Below are 16,403 nucleotides of genomic sequence, written 5' to 3'. Positions count from 1 at the left end.
ATGAGCAGTAGAGGGGGTCCAGAGACAAGCAGGCGAGGGGCTGGGCTGAGAGAATTTCACTTAGTTAGACTCAGCAGAGGGTTTTCGATAACGAGCACATGGAATTCCTGTAAGCGGGAAGGCGTAGGGTGGAGAGCGAGCCGTGAGGCCGGAGGTCCTGAAGGCGGTGCGGGGAATGTGCTTGGACGGGTCTTCCCAGAGTAAGTTTGAGGGATCCCGGGAGAGCAGAGCTCCGTCACCAGGGCTCTAGGGCAGGGTTGCCAGCCCCTGACAGCGGGATCCATCTGCCTGGAGAGAGAAGCGACAGCACACAGGGCTGGCCCGAGGGGCAGGGAAAGGCCGCCTGCTGCAGTGCCCCGACGTTCGGCTGTGACCAGGAGGAAAAGCTTTTCTGGATCAGGAAGGGCGAGGACAGGCGCCTTAAGAAGGGTATTTCTGAGTAAGAGGAAGACCCCACGGACCTCCTGGGGGATGGGAGAGGGTCTTCAGGGGAGGCTTTAGCTGCGTCAGTGGCTTGGCTGGGAAAGCAAAATTCGGGCCCCAATGACGGAAGAATCCAACCAAACGTAGGAAGGAAAGCATTAGTTCCGCGGATTCAGGGGAGGGAAGTTCCCGGATGGCCTGTTTGCAGTCCACTGTCAGATGTTTGGAGGAAGGAGTCAGTCGAAGACCCAGATAGACGACTGTGGGAACTGAGAGTTGGGCTTTGGACGGGGAGACACGGTGTTGTTTTGAGCACAGGAAGGTGAGGAGTTGTGCAGTGTGTTGCTGAGACGGTGGCAGAGAAGGGCTGCAGAGGAGGAGTCAGCAACACATGGAGGAGAGTGCTGGGTGGAGATGACATGACGAGAGATCACTCGCTAATGCCTGACCAAACACATGAGGCTGTCCCGGAAACCCTGAGGTGGGACTGTCCAGCCAGTTGCTGGGAGGTGTGTGTGTCCAGATCTTCCCAAGGACAAGCAAATAGGAAGTAACATCGAGGATTGGAGGGATGGTAAAAAAAGCATCTCTGAGGTCAAGTACAGAGAAGTGTGTGGTGGAAGATGGTCTATGAGACAGAAGGGTGTAGGGGTTGGCACTACCGAATGGATGCACCACTGCCTCGTTGATGAGTTGAAGGTCTTGAATGAGGCAATAAGAACCATCGGGCGTTTCAACGGGGAGGATGGGAGTATAACAGGGCAGGTTGACAGGAGTAAGGAGTCCCTTCCCAGGAATTGTTGATGACGGGTCTGAGACCCTGACAGTGGGTGAGGGAAATTGGAAACTGGGGGCGAGAGGGAAAAGAAGAGGGATCCTTAAGGTGAATGAGAACTGGGATAGGATGGTGACAATGAAGGTAGAGACATCCCATACTACAGGGTCAACAGTAGAAGGAGACAGCAAGTAGGATTAGGAGAAGTTTGGGGCAGAATTAGATGCTTGGAGAAGGATTAGGAGAAGCATTAGGTGATGTTTGGAGCAGTGGAGGATGAGAGCAATTCTAGGGTCTTGGAACCATGAGAGAGTAGCCCCAAGTTTGGTCAGGAGGTCGCGACCCAGGGGTGGTGTGGGACAAGAAGGCAGGACTAGGAAGGAGAGAACTAAGGGCTTGTTAAGCTGACATTGAAGGGGTCCAGTGGTCCTGGGCTGAGGAGGAAGGCCGTCAACACCCGTAACCAAAACCTGAGAAGGATAAGTTTGACTGGAATAGGAGGGAAGGACAGAGAAGGCAGCCCCCATGGCAGCCCCCATGCAGGTAAGGTGGACTTACCTGCTACATTGACTGTCACCCTGAGGTCCTCGAAGTTTATCAGGGTCGACAAGACCAGGCCTCTTCAGTACTCAGCCGTCAAAGCCAAGACCTGCCAGTGGCAGAGTTGCAGGGGCTGGAAGGACTGGCGCACCACAGTCAGGTGTGGAGGGACAGTCACTTTTCCAGTGACCCTGGATGTCACAGATGGGGCATGGTCCTGGTGGAGGTTGGGATTGGGGAAATGTTTGGACAGGTGGCCTCCAGGCCATGCTTGCAGCAGTCACCCAGGGGCGGTCCACTGGGGCCCACGGCCATCCTCTATCAGGCGGCAGGCCCTGCGGTCGTTGGAGGAGCAGGGCCTGACGACCTTAAGGCAGCTACTAGGACCTGAGCTTGAAGCTCAGCCTTCTGGAGACTATGGGTCTCTCTATCCATTCTGTCCTGTTCCTCCCGCTTATTAAATACTTTAAAGGCCACATTCAGCAGATCCCAGAAAGGGGTTTGAGGAACGTCCTCAGCCTTGTTAAGCTTTTTTCTAATATCAGGGGCTGACTGAGATGTAAAATGGGTAGGTTGGGCCTCCCTGGTGGCGCAGGTGGTTGAGCACTACACTGTGAAGCAGTCCACAGCCTGTGCAGGGTGGGTTCAATCCCAGCTGGCGAGAATCCCACATGACGTGGTGGATCTCTCCTGTCTTGCCTGCTGCTCTCTTCAGCAGTGTATTTCATCAGTCTGCCTGTTCTGTACCCCACTGTCACTGGTGAATCATCTCACCTCCTGCATATGTGGCCTGTACCCTGGTTCTTGTATAAAGAATTAAATATTTAAAATAAAATAAAATGGGTAACCAAACTGTGGCACCTCCAGAGAGTCAGGGTCAAGCCTGGGATAGCCCTGGAGCACCTCAGTGAGGCGGCTGAGGAAGGCAGCAGGTTTTTCCGAGGCATACTGGGTAATATCCCTGAGCTTATCAAAGTTTACAGATTTATGTGCTGTCCACTTGGAGACCAGCTAGGAGACAGGTAATAAAACTTTTGGTGAGCCCTACCCCAGGGGCCATGTCTGTGTCAGTCTGGTATTCCCACCCTGGCTCCTGGCTGGGAACTGCTGCAGAGCCTGGGGCCATGGCTGCATCAGTCAAATGGACCTGATCTGCATGGTCTTGGGCAGACCTAGAAGACATTCCCTTTTGTCAGAGGTCAGGGTGGAAGAGAAGATAATGTGTAAATCATGACACAAAATGTCATAGGCTTGGGTAAGATAACAATTCATTGGTGTAGGTAGTGGGATCATTATTCAAAGAGCCGAGACGCTTTTCAATCTGGGAGAGATCAGACGGAGAGAAAGGAACGTGGACCCTAACTACTCCTTCAGTCCCTGCCACTTCCCTAAGGGGACGAGGACGAGGATGATTGTGAGAACGGTTGTGGTGGCTAGGAGGTGATAGCAGGGGGACTGGATTGGGGAGCTGAAGGAGGTGAAGACAGAGAATCTAGAGGATCAGAGAATGTTGAAGAGGGGTCCGAGAGGGCAAAGAGTGAGAGGAGTCAAAAGACTTGGAAAGTATGGCAAGTTTTCAGGAGGAGGGAGGTGTGAGAGAGAGGGACAGGAGCACAAAAGAAAGAAGGCCTGGACGTAAGGGATCTCTGACCATTTTCCACTGTGGTGACAGAAATTGTTTGTGTCGGTAAGGACCGAGAAGTTAAAAGTGCCAGGCTCGGGCCAGTGGGAGCCATTGTCCAATTAATATTGGGGCCAAACAGTGTTGCAATAAAAAACGAGATGCTTAGGGCATATATCTGGCCTAAGTCCCAACAGATCGAGTTTTGAGAAAAGGCATCCCTGTAGAGTAGCCGGGCTAGGCTTAGAATTGGCAGACCCCATCCCATGGCTAATTTGGCTCTTTTCCCTACTAACCTGGGCAGAGTCAGGAATGCAGTGTCCCACGAACCTGATATGGACTTTGGGGGCACAGATCGTAAACTGTGGCAACCCACGATTCAGTCCCGGTCTTTGGAACAGGGGCAAAAAAGACAGAGGGAAGTCTCCACTACTCATTTGCTGTCTAGGATTTGGGCACCTAGTCTGGACAGGTGTCCCCAAATCCAGGTCTAAATGTAATGGGAGTCAACTGATGTGGGACCACAGTTTATAGGACAGACAACCGAGGTAGGGAATTAGAAGAGGAGCTGGATAGCCAGAGGTGAGGCCCTCTAGGAAGGAAGGTCAGGCAGGTGACTTACCCGAAGAATCAAGGCTGGTGGTGTATGTGAGGCATATGCAATGGAGAGGAGAGGTTCCATAGACAGGAAGGTGACCCCAGCGCCAGGGGACACAGACTTCCTGGGTTTTGGCACCAAGATGAAAGGATCAGTGCAGTAAGAAAAGGAGAGCCAGGACAAGTTTCTCACAGGTGGGAAACTTGTCAGGGTGTCAGTCCTGACTCAGCACACTCACCTTCTCCTCTAACCCCGTGACAGTCAGGGCTGTAATGGGGCAGGTCTCATTGCTGTTCACCATGTCATAAAATAGGAGCAACACAAGGTGATGGGTGTAGCCTCAAGAGTCAGACTGCTGAAGTGAAGTACTAGTTCAGCTTCTTCCTCGATGGGCAACTGGGAGCAACTCTGTTCTTGCTTCATGACTTGGTTTCCCATCTGAAAATGGAGAAAAGAGCTGCACCCTCCCAACTGACACCCACACCAGGAGGTTGTCATAAGCTGTAAGGACATTCTCCAGGTAGAGTTGAGAATAGCACTGTACTCATAGCAAAAGCAAATCAGTCTTTTGGTAACTAGTTTCCTGAGCACTGTCTTGAGAGCACTGTGATGTTATATTTGCAAGTTTGCAGAGGGAAGGAGGCAATTCCTTTATTGTGGACAACAATGAGCAGTTTAGTAAGCTTCAGATCCCTTCTTTTGAAAATGTGAGAGACAGGTGGCTTCCTGGTGGCACTGGGTTTCAAGTCTCAGTGCTATCAAGCTATCCCTAGCCACTGCAGCATGAGTTCAATCTCTGGACAGGGAGAAACCCACATGGCCCAGACCTCTCCTGTCTACCCTGCTACTCCCCTCAGCAATGCATTTCAGTCAACCTGCCTGTTCTGTTCCCATTCTGTCTCTGGTGAACATTCTCATGCCCACACCTCTGACCTACACTCCAGTTCTTGTATGCATAAATAAAAAATAAATCTTTAGTAAAAGAAAAAAAGAAAATGTGAGAAACTTTTGAATAAACCCTAGAGATGGATGTGGACACTGATCACTGTGAGTTGATGTCATGACACTGTTCTCTAGGTGATAGCAGGGTTCCCTCTCCATGACCTGGTTCTGTAACTTCAGCTGCCATCCTGGGCTCTCCTTCCTGACTCATCACAATATGTGAAAAATTCCCTGTGTATCAAACACTGTGTATGATCTATGACCGGTCCAGTACGTTATTTTATAAAATTTGCTTTCCAATGATTATAACCTAAGCATATTCCTGGGTGACTGTAGTGTTCGATGTAATACAATCCATAGATCTGTGATGAGCTGGGAATTACATCCCTCCAACTTCCAGTGATGGGCCCTTGGACAGGTTATTGCTCCTTTCCTAACCCTCCACATCCACAGCACAGAAAGATATTACAATCCTAGCCACTGCTCAGGGACTCCTAGGGAATGACTTATGCTACTGCCCTCACGTTGCTTCCTCTCAAAGTGTAAGGTCTCAAAAACATACTCAATGTTGTTGTATATTTGGAGGCTGGGATTCCCCATAAGTTATTGTATGCTTGGAGGCTGGGATTCCCCATAAGTACCATATGAAGATTTTGAAATGGAATAGTCAGATCTCACAATTTTTCCTGCAGGAAAAGCTCCAAGACATTGTGACAAAACTGAAGGGAGTGCAAGACCTCTGTACAGTGCGAAGTTGTTCACGGAAGAGCAAATAATTGAATGGGAGGTAAGAATTTGGGTTTAGTGATCACAACTATTTTTCATCCTGAATTCATGTATAGGACATGACTGGGCATAAATTCATTGATTTTATTTATTCTCATTAAAGCAGTACAAACTGCTGAACCCCAAAGAATATGCCAGTTTTTTAATAATAATTCCATTAGTTGTCTAATCTAGGAGAATTTCCTTCTACTTTCTTCAGCCTTGCAGTAGTAACTTGCTAGGTGTTCCATTACCTCACTTAGGAGAAACAACCTGTTGTGCCCTTACCTTCAATGGGCTTCGTGTTTTAAATTACCTCCTGTCTGAAGATCATGAAGGCACCTGTGCACATTTACCAGAGTACAGGGTCAGACACCCTACCTTCCGGTTCCAATACTGGAAGGGTATTTGTATTAGGGAATACAAATAACAGGACCAGTGCAGATGACCTTCCCATAACTCAAGCTTGTGAGGTTGTGATGAGGCTAGAGCCTTGGTCTCTAACACAGTGTCTGTGGCTATCCAGCATCTGCAGGATCAGAGACACATTCTTTTATGGATATGGATGTAATCCATGATTTAGTAACCAAATTCCCCAGATGTGTGAGCCATTTTGCCTCTTTCAGTGTCTCTTCCCAACTTGACCCTGCTTCTTTTTGAGTGGATGTGAGATTTGACTCTTCCATCCCTCATTTTGAGATCCTTGGAAGTTGGAGGACCTTATTTGGAAATGACACATAAAGATTCCTGACACTGTAGGTTTACAACGGCCTCTGTCTCCTTATTTATGGAATATTAGGTCATAGGGAGACGTTCTATTGCTACAAACCATATAAGGAAACCATGTCAATGCCAGAGTCCACCTGTCCCATATCTCCTACAAAAAGTTCCACTTCAGGCTTCCCTGGAGGTACAAGGATATAAGTCTCAGATGATAAAGCTATTCACAGCCACTGCAGCATGAGTTCTATCCCTGGCCAGGGAGGTGACACACAGGTACCCGATGCTCTCCTCTGCTGTGTATTTAAGTCACTCTGCCTGTTCTGCTCCCCACTCTGTCTCTGGTGATTCCTCTCACCCCCCGCCTCTGGCCTGTACCCAGTTCTTGTATGCATAAATAAATAAATCTTTTAAAAAAATTTCCACTGCATCCTAATCAATGCCCCATCTGCCACAATATCACTGTCACTAAAGCACTGTGGGAATTGTGAAAGCACCAATGCAAATTGCAATTCCATATGCACAAATGAAAACTGAGTCTCCCAATTTTTGTAAGTGTTACACATAGAGATGAAAAATGAATCTTGGATAAGTGCTATAATATATCTGGTAACTCTTCAGGCTTCCCCATATTGAGTATGATAGACTCTCCTACGAGACTGATGACTTTAATTCAGTATCGGTTATATTCACTATAAGCCTTTTGTTGAAGAAATTCCCTCAGAACATATATATAGTGTGTTACTTACCCACAGTGCTTGGTTTTATCTTCATAAATGATATGTTACTTGGTGTTGGCCAAATTCCATTATTCTCCTATTTAGCATTCCGGGACCTTCTTCTTCTGCATTGTGGCTGAAGAAGAAGGAAGTAGACCATATGGCTGTTGCTTTGTGATGACCTTTCCACATCAGATTGCCAGCCTTTAGGTCATTTCTAAGCATTCAGTCCAGTGGCATGAAATGCATTTAGTTGCTTTGCAGCCATCACCACCCTCCATCTGCAGAACTTTTCAGCATTCGAAATGGAAACTCTATGTCCATGAACAATAACTCCATTTTCCATCCTTCCAGCTTGGGGGCCACCCTTCTACTTCTTGTTTCTCAATTTGACAAGGGCCCACATATGAGAAGACTCATTGGGTCTTTCTCTTTTGCTCTTTGGTTCACGTCCTTCTGCATGAATCTTCAATGTATGTCCAGTTGGTCACGTGTCACAGTTTGCTTTCCTCCTGTGGGTGAGCAGATTTGCACTGTGTCTCAGGCCCACCTGTGTTTACTGACTCACCATAGAAGTAGGTTTTGTTTGTTTCCCCTTTTCTGCCTACTTTCTTGGTTCTAGGAGAACATAGATCTTCGGAGACAAGAAATCCAGTCTGAGTTTAGGAATCTCCACAACTTCCTCCATGAAGAGGAGAGGGCTTATCTATGGAGACTGGAGAAAGAGAAAGAGCAGCTGCTGGGGAGACTGCAGGACAGTGAAGCCAGTCTGGACTATCAGAGCCGTGAACTGGAGAGCCTCCTCCTGGAACTAGAGAAGAAATGTCAGGGCTCAGCCCAGAATTTGCTGCAGATGAGGGAGATGTGAACTTGGAGGAAAGAAAGGTATCAGTTTCTGATCTCTTGAGAGAATGTTGAGGGAGCCTGAGAAGTTTGGCGAGTCCTCTCTGCCTCAGTCAATATTTAAAGAAATAAATGTTTAAGACTATAGCAGCAGCAGCTCTTGTTGGCCAAAAACAAAAAGGGGAAATGCTGTAGGCTGCGCTACCCGTGCTGTCTCTTGACAAGGTCCGGGCATTGGGGGGACTCCCGAGAAGAGGGGAGTCCTGCACTTCCCAGAAAATCTGAACTAGGGAGTCTCCATGGCAATACCTCCTAATGCTCTCCTGTTTGTTCTTGGTTAATACATAAGTAAGTTAGTTATAAATTGGCTTGTGAAAACCTAATTCAGACCCAGGTGACAGTTGGCTTATTGTTCTTACGCATAAGCAATCACAAAAGAAGTAAAAATTGTTAAAGATATGGTTAGAATAGAAATGATCTGGCCCTGAGAACTAGGGAGAACAAGCTGCCATGAACCAACTATGCTTGGAAACCATAGCCTAACCTGGGGGGTATGTGTTTGTGGCAACAGTACATCTCCTGGTGTATGCGAAAGGTTAACAGTTTGTAGGTTGTGTGGAGGTTAGGTATTTCTGATTAAAAGTTAGAATTTTGTAGAATTAAACAGTATTGATGAGTTACTTTAGATCTCTTTGAAGTAATTGATAAATAGGTTAGGTTAATTGAGTGCTAGGGAATGGGTTGATTTTAGTAATAAAGCATAATAATGGACTTTCATGTCCACTCTGAAATTAGGAAAGCTTGACAGGATGATTCATTGTTACTGAACAATTTACTGTCTTAGATAATTGATTATGCTAGAAAATGAGTTGTACAGAGGAGAGTAATTGTCCCTGTTGTTTTCCTTTCTTATCTTTTTTTTGTTTTTGTTTTTTGTTTTTTTAATAAGGGTCAATTTTTTTTTAATATTTATTTATTTATTTATACAAGCACTGGGTACAGTCAGAAGTGCAGGACGGTGAGAGAATTCACCAGAGCCAGAGTGGGGAGCAGAGCAGGCAGAAGGACTGAAGTACACTGCTGAGGGGAGCAGCGGGCGGCAGGAGAGGTCTGTGCGCCATGTGGGACACTTCTCTGGTGGCCGGGGAGCAGCCGGGGATCGAACCCGTGCTGCAGAGGCTGCGGGCAGCTTCGTAACCCAGTGCTCAACTGTTGCGCCACCGGGAGGCCCTCCCTGTTGTTGTTCTTAATCAGATTAAAGAAGTGTCTTTATGTAGTGTGAGATTAAGAGGGTCTCTGTATGTTCATGAGAAAATATGAAATGATTGTCTGTTTGCTTTGATGCTTATGTTGATGTAATCTCACTGCTAGCCTTAAGGTATAAATAAAGTGCCTGCTGAAACCCTCAGCAGGAGATATTTGCACCAGAGAGAGTGTCAGTGTCTCCTCACTACCTCATCTACCTCACTCTCACTTCCCCTCAGCCCCCCAAGTTTTCGCCGACACCGTCCTCTCCTCTTGGGGACTCCTGACATGACATTTAGTTTGAGTGGGTCTCCAGCAAGCTCTTTTGCCCATTTCTGTCTATGCAAGTGTCCTTTATTCTTCTCTCCCTTTTTATTATAAACCTCCCCTTTTGGGAACCAAAGAAAATATCCATATCAATGTCAGCTGCTGGCCTGTGCAGGTATCACAGTGACAGTATGTGAATCAGAAACTAGCTTCTCTGGGTCAAGTGTGTGTTTCTTGGCCATATGGAACCTCAGAATAACCTTCGTCCCATTTATTCACACTTGTCAGTTGTTCATGGAACCTTCTCCCCATCTCTTGAAAATGACTAGTGGTATAGAGTGGGGTAGCCAAAATGAATGATAACCTTCTCCTGAATCACTTGTCTTGGTCCATGTGCTCTTAGGGAACCTCATTTCAGCTGCCTGGAGCTTCCAGAGGGTGAACATCAATGCCTGGACTCCAGTTGCTATTGCAGGACTGGTGGTTGCACTGTGAGGGTGAGGATGTAGTGTGACAGCGCCCTCACCAGGTGACACCTGCTGCCTGTGCCTCAGTGGCCCAGAGCCAGGGGCTGGTCATTGATTCCCCACTGAGGACCTTTGTCATAAGTGACAAAGGTAATATGGGCTAATACTGGCTCCTGAGAAGGAAATTGCATCATTAATAGCAGAAGATCACACAATCTTGCTCCTGGCCTCTTCCCTAAGGTCATGGGCTAATGTGAATACAGACTCCACGACTCCCCACAAGCGTGAGCAAGTGCGATCACACACTCACACACACTGGCAGGGACTATCCTAGGGGACGGGATGGGAATCGTTCTACCTGGGTATGCGTGGGTGTCTCAGGCTGGGTCACTCTGCTTCCTGGGGTGGACTGTTCAAAGCAAGTAACCCTTGTGTAAATTGAGATGAAATACAGATTTTGCCACAGTCACATTTGTCTTTGTTTTCACTGTATCATGTGAAAGACACATTAAACAGGTGAGTCTGTATGAATGTGGGAGTGTGAGGATGTAGGCAGTTGTGTGGCTACCCAGAGCTGAATGGAATGTCCCCTGTTTCTTGTAGGAATTCAGATGTGAAGCTGAAATTGCCAGAGACCTTCTCTTTGGAGCCTCAAACTGTGTGCCATGTTCCTGAGCTTTACTTTGATGTGAAGTAAATGTTAAGGGGCTTCCAAGGTGTGTGAAGTCAACAGTTCCCTTCATGCTTCATGTAAAATGCCACTTTGGTGGTCACCAACTCAGCAGCTGTCCCTGGGCAGACTCAAAGACAGAGACGCTGTTTAGCTGTTCTCAGTGGAGCTGGAACTCTCTCCCTCCTGGGTAGGCAGGGATGTAGCTTCCTGGTGAACAATTCGGGCTCTTCAAATTCCACCTCTCCCAGGTTGATCACCTGCTCATTCTCCCCATCTGAAAATGACAGTGTAGAAGATGTCACTTCCCTCACCTATCATGACATTTAACAACATCAATATATGTAGTGTTTAGAACAGTGTCTACAACCTAATGTTTATTAACATTTCATTAAACTCCCAGCAATGCAAGAAAGAGAGATCAGTATTCTAGACTGTGATGAAAATGGTTTTAAGGGGGCCTCCCCTGGTGGCACAGGCAGTTGAGCGCTGCCCTTTGAAGATGTCTCAGCTTCTGCAGCGCTGGTTCAATCCCGGCCGGCTGGCATGGGGTCCTACCTGATGGCAGCAGACCTCTCCTGTCTCACCCACTGCTCCCCTCAGCAATGTATTTCATTGTCTACCTGTTCTATTTCCTGCTCTGTCTCTGATGATTCCTCTCACCCTCCCATGCATCTAGCCTGTACCCTGGTTCTTATATAAAATGAATAAATACATTTTTAAAAAAATGGTTTTAAGGGCTTGACCACCTTGAATGTGAGAATCCTAATTGAAAGGTCTATGTAGGTGCAAGAATATGGGTGGAGAAGGAGTTGGTTAAAGGTGGTGCGGGATATTGCCCAAATGTGTGTTACTGCATTAATGAATCAGGCATTGTAGATCAAAATGTGGAAGCCTTAATCAAATTATGCAAAAACTACAACGGGAAAGAGGGGGCTCCAACTCCAATCCCACAATCTCATGGCTCCTCCCACTCTTGGGGCCAATACTAATGATAACCTTATTTGTTCTTTTTGCTCCTTGCCTCCTGAAATTCATACAGGCTCGCATTCAGGAAATATCCTGCACCCCTTTAACCAACTCCTTCTCCACCCGTATTCTCGCCCCTACATCAACCTCCCATAATCCACTTAATTTCTCAAAAAAATCTGAACCAAATATAACAAAATAACACTTTTGTTCTGGGGTATGAACATGCAGATTTATATTACATTAGTTTTGTGTTTTCCATTAGAAGGCTTCCACAGGGGAGCCCAGTAACCGCAGACCACAGCTACAGGCTGGAGGGGGGGATTCTCTAGCTCAGTTGGCTCCAAGGATCCCCAACTTCTGTGTCCCCCTCTCTTTTCAGGGCAGAACTGACTCCTATCTTACCAAGGGATTCACTTCTTTCCTTCACCTCTTCATTCTCCCGCCAAGCCAGAAAGGAGTCTCCATTTTTGTGACCAAATTCCAGGGATCAGCCCTTTCTCAAGAGACCTCTCATTTAGAGGATGGAGAAAGCGTCGTTGAACACCCTGCAGGCTCAGTCCTCAGCGTGCTGTCCTCAGTGGCTCTAGTGAAGAAGGGTGAGTACCAGTCAGGTGAAAGGACATTGGGCCTGTTTCTACCAGCCCTCTGTCCCTGTGCCCTTGCTTCTCATCTGTGTGCATCTGATTAATAATTGATCTTAGAGATGAGCAAATAAGCCAAGCATCTTTATTAGAGATAGACAAATTTATGACCATGTCCTTTTAAAACTTTAGTCTGTTTCCAGAACTACATTGCTGACAACGATAGGGTCAGTCCATAACCTCAATCCCCTGCATCCTCATAGGTAACAGCCCTTGCCAGTTCATGGATCTCATGGAAGCTGGACTTCATCCCAGGATCAGGAGATCCCGGGTATGGAAGGGGGGTGCCCACAGATGGACAATAGTCCAACATGTCATGTGACCCATCCACATTCGTGGTACAGGCACATCCTCACCACAGGGGGCACAGAGGAGAGGCCAGAGTAGGGTGGAAACCTGAATGCTCTAAGACCCAGCACAGGAGTGAAAGCGGTGCTCAGTGAAGGGTGTGTGCTCAGCTCATCCCCACAACTCTCTGGGATGTTCATGTGGTCCTGGATAAAAGAAAGCTGTGACCGTGGTCACCCCTCAGTAGAAAAGAGACCCTTAGACATCCCTGTGGAAGCACCACTGGATGGCAGTCCACTGCCTGATGCATCTTCACCTCATTTTTAATATGTGTGGCCCAGGCTGAGTGTCACTGTGTTATCAGACAGTGTCCCAGATGGTCAGAGTAGACAGCAAGAGTCCGGACACTCCAATCTGGACTCAGTCCAAACCAGTAGGGAATGCTTTTCCCTGTCATTTCTGAATTGAAGTTCCATCTTTTCTGGAGAAATGGAGGCTGAAAGAAGGGAGCAAATGACCTGGGATTTTCACAGAGATTAAATAACAGTGGCCCAAGAATTCCTCCTTAGCAGGTGACACAAGTGGAAGTGCTTTTCAGTCTTCATAAGAATTAATACCCCACAAAGGCCCATGTCTTGTTTTATGGCTCGAGCTTTGTGCCTGAGCACTTGTGACAAGCGCCTGAGAACATAGCCCCAATATTACACTTCAGCAAACTGAGGCCCAGAAGGGTGATGTCCCTTGTCCTCTTAGAAGTAAAATCAGAAATTGGATATAAGTTAGGCTCTGCGCTAGAAGGTGGAAAACTAATTTTAACCTCCATGTAGTATCTTCATCAGACCCAACATGTGCATATCACTAAAAGAGGCGCTCAGAGTGGTAGCAACATGAAAAATAGCCAACCCCACACATTTCCATCATCCTAAGAGACTCCAGGTCTGGGAGGGCAGAGACAAAGGGGGAGGACAGCTGAGATACAAGTCAGTGGGAAGGAGCAGTCTGCAGCCTCGAGCCCCTGCCTGGGACTGGAGTCATGAGGCAACACCCGCTTCCAAGAATTGGAACATTGGCTCAGTTTCCTTGTCATAAGAAACTCAGGATAAACTCAAAGGCTTTAGCATATTCCCTTAACCACATGCTCACCAACATGCCACACATTTTCCTGAACAATAATCTCTTTGTCTCTTTGTTCCCAGTGAAGGGACATTCTCGGGAGAAAAACCTGCAGTGTTTTCTGCATGTCCACTTCCGGGGTCTGATAATTTCTTCCCATGTTGGAAGTCCCCGAAAACTAGTGCACTGACTCCTTTTCAGGATGGTGACGCCAGGGGCCTGAGGGTCTAGACTAGGCTAAGAATGGTGGATGTAAGAATCGATTCTCCAGAATCTGAGGTGTGGAGCCTCTTATGGGGCAAAAAGAGAGAGCAAGTAATGATGGAATTGAGACTCTGACAGACCTGGCACCTGGGTGTGGGGAGAAGCTTCAAGGTGGAATGGGAGGCCCCATCTCACACTCCCAGGGACTCTGACGCATCTACTCTAAATCTGAACAAGAAAAGTGCTCCCATAGTCACCCACCACCTGGAACAGAAGCTAGTTAGGAAAGTTATCGGGTGTCGGAAAAGTCATGCCATATTTTCTAGGGCCATCTGCTGCAAAACGCATCATGACGTTTCCAACAACCCAGTATCTCCCTCAGTTCTGTGAACTTTTCTAGAAAATGAATGAACAGGGGAGGAAGTCAAAGGCAACTTTGATTCATAGCCAGTTAGTCAGAAGAACAGGTGACAATGTGGGCTTGTGACAGGTGTGAGGTCGGGGGTGGGGTTGGAGACTGTGTGGCACTGAGCCCATATCCTGGGGGTAGGGGGCCCTGTTGGAACTCCATTATATCAGATTTGAATTGGATTGTGAGACACTCAGGTCGATGGAGAAAACTTGCACATCAGGAGAGCAGAGTGAAGAGACGTGGTGTGAATGGGGTAGCAGCGGAAGAGGAAGGAGAAGCAGGAAGATTTCCTGGACACACATGCACCCCTATTACTCACAGGAACTTAGAGACTAGGAACACAGGTGGTGTTTAGAACTGAAGCTCCTGGAGAAGCTAAATAATGAGCAGTAGATTCTTAGAGAAGTGACAGGTAAAGAGAGATGAATTTCTGGTGGGAATGATGGGAAGGCAAAGATATGGGGCTAGTGATGGAAGGCAAGGGCTAGTGTTACATGCTTGTTATGTGGATGCCTGTAGTGCTGCCTCAGGGTCTATTTGTGTCTCTGCTAATTAATTTCTATCCTTCCTCTTTGGCAAACAAGGGGAGGACCAGGAGATTCTCTTGTACATTTTTTTACACAACTGCCTTTGGCCCAAGTAATTTTTATGCCAAAGTGGGATGATAGGGCGTGCTCCTTTCAGGATGAGATATTCAGTAACCTCTGTCCTCACATCTTGCCAAACACACAGAGCTGCTGCTCCACAAGCTGTGTGGAATAAAGTGGTTGTTGTGAAAAGGGAACAGTATTTCTCCTTTATCAGTTAACTGATGTTGACAGGAACCAACCTCCTTTAGTTAATACCATTGTTGGAAATTCAGTAGATGTCTTTTCTGCTAGGGTTAGAAAAAACAGTATGTTCTCTTTCTGTGCATGAAATTTCTGCGTGTAATCCTGGGCCCAAAACTTCAGTGAGTGACCAGTCAGTCACTCAAAGAAATCTAAGGCTGGTCTCCTGAGCTCAGGACTCAGTTTGACTAAATAATCTCTTCAAAAAAATTTCTGTTCTACTAAAAGTAAATTTGCTTCATAATAATAATTCTCTCAGTTAATGTAACCATCATGTTAGTGGTGAAAAGAAATGTTTTTTGCTGTCCTGCTCTTCTATGCAGCTGACAGATACAAGGCAGCTTCCCTCCTCTCCACGGGTGACTCTGCTGGTATCAAACACAATGGGAGCACTCAGCCCTCCAGATGTCTGCTCACCCTGCTGGTCAGACCAGGACCCTTGGAAATCAGAGATCTGAACCCGTGATGGAGAGGGTGATGCATGATCACTGCTGTGCTCTCGCTTCCCCGCAGGTCAGGCTGATCTTCTGTGGTGTCTGTGCAGTGGCTGTACCCACTCATTCATTGCACACTCATGAGTGTCCACAGAGAACTCAGCACCGTTCCTGGTTAGGGGAAAGAGCAGAAAGGGAAACAGACAAAAAATATTTGCCAGTAGAATTAACATTATATTTCTATAATGGTTAAACAAAAGAGACTGTTCTTAAAATTACTCCAGCAGTGTAGGGTGGAATAAAGGAGAATGATTAACCTGGAAATAAGGTCGAAGAGTATCAGAGCAGGAGGCCCTTGGGAAGGTGAATATGTGGGAGCCAGAGTTCATGTTGTAAAAGGACACAAGTCCAGCCTCACAGTCCAGAAGAACTCCCAAAATAGGGGCCACTCCTTCAACGTAAGAGAAGTTGGGAGAGAGGTAAGGGCCATGTAGCCATTCTCCTGGAGGAGTCTGATGGCTCAGAATCCAGACCGAGGCTGTGGGGTCATGTCCCTGTCCCTCTGCACATTTTCCAGACAAACTCCTAAGTCCCACCCAGATCCTTCTCCCACATCCACTTCAAAGTAATGTCTTCCTGAGGTGAAGCCCTCACAGCCCAGGACACAGGGTAAGGCACAGAATCTTCTAAAGCTGAGATGCTTCTCCTGGGGGCTGCCACAGGTCACACGTCTCCAATCCTCAGACAGAATTAGTTCATGATGAGCTGTGTCTGGGTCCAGAGATACACTGACTGATAAAAGAGAAAGACACATTTTATTTGCTGAGAAAAGAGTGCATTTCAGTATAACCATCCTGGATATAAGTGCAGCCTAGTTCTTTTAGCTCTGTGACTCACTTTCTGAGGCTGCATAC

At 47.1% G+C, this 16,403-nt stretch overlaps 1 pseudogene; it reads left to right on the top strand.

Moving 5' to 3' along the window:
- The first annotated feature begins 1,723 nt into the window (after positions 1–1,723).
- The window catches only part of LOC119253530 (E3 ubiquitin-protein ligase TRIM38-like), a 165,806-nt pseudogene continuing 151,126 nt past the window's right edge, over positions 1,724–16,403 (top strand).

Source organism: Talpa occidentalis, unplaced genomic scaffold (assembly GCF_014898055.3).
Source record: "Talpa occidentalis isolate TD23 unplaced genomic scaffold, MPIMG_talOcc4v2.1 talOcc4.2, whole genome shotgun sequence".
In the NCBI taxonomy this organism is placed as follows: domain Eukaryota; kingdom Metazoa; phylum Chordata; class Mammalia; order Eulipotyphla; family Talpidae; genus Talpa; species Talpa occidentalis.
This window is presented reverse-complemented; position numbering and strand designations above follow the sequence as displayed.